Here is a 1,001-nt window from a genome sequence, read left to right as displayed (position 1 = left end):
GACAAAATAGATAGAAGCTGAGAAATTGGACGATAATTAGCTACAGAAGCCCTATCTCCTGATTTAAAAATGGGAGTAATTCTATGGACACGCCATTCATCAGGTAGAACTGCCTTCTCAATGCACCTGGAAAACAGATGAAACACAGGACCAGAGAGAGGAAGGGCACATTTGGCAAGTACTTTAGGACTAATATGGTCAATGCCCATAGCCTTAGTTTGATCTAAAGTAGAAAGAGCCTTGTAAACATCTGACTCTGTAATCTTGATATCACACAACAATGGACCAGTAACATGACACTCAGTAGGGTAAGTAAGTGGAACAGGGTCAGAGCATAGATAATAGAGTAAATGAAAGGGATTGGCAACGGGGCGTAGCAACAGGAAATGCGGGTTGGGTTACCACGTGACAACCATCAGTGTTTTGATTGATTTCCCATCTCCTCCATTGGTGAAGTTGCTCTAGCAGGATTTCGAAGGAAATTTGTGCTGTTCCAGGATAGCGCTTGCTTTTGATATATAGCCTATTCCACATAGAATTTTTAGAGCTACCTGTAGCAAGGTTTTTATCTCCAAAAAGTCATTTTGCAACCAGTTAGAGGTACACAAAGTCGCCTGTTTTTGAAACACTTTATCGTTCGTAAAACACTCAAGCTTCAGTGTATCAATATGCAAGTTAGCTCATTCCATAGGAGATTTCAAGCTCTTTAAGATGGTTATACTTATTCTTAGCTCAAGAACGAAATGAGTCTCTCAGAGGGGGAAAAGATGGTATTTATAGTTAAAGAGTGACGCGGCTACTAACGCATGCATTGATTTACTGAACAAAAAATATTAATAAAAAGCATAAACATTGGTTAGTATTGTGTGTGAGTTTTGTTTGCATGAATTGTATTCTCTTGGAGTTATTCAAGAATAAAGCAAGAAAATCCCAGTTTTTTACTCCAAAATCGGTCAAAAAATCCCAACCCTCCTCTGTTTACTTAGCAACAATACAAAATT

Source organism: Amphimedon queenslandica, unplaced genomic scaffold (assembly GCF_000090795.2).
Source record: "Amphimedon queenslandica unplaced genomic scaffold, v1.1 AMPQUscaffold_12757, whole genome shotgun sequence".
Lineage (NCBI taxonomy): Eukaryota > Metazoa > Porifera > Demospongiae > Haplosclerida > Niphatidae > Amphimedon > Amphimedon queenslandica.
This window is presented reverse-complemented; position numbering follows the sequence as displayed.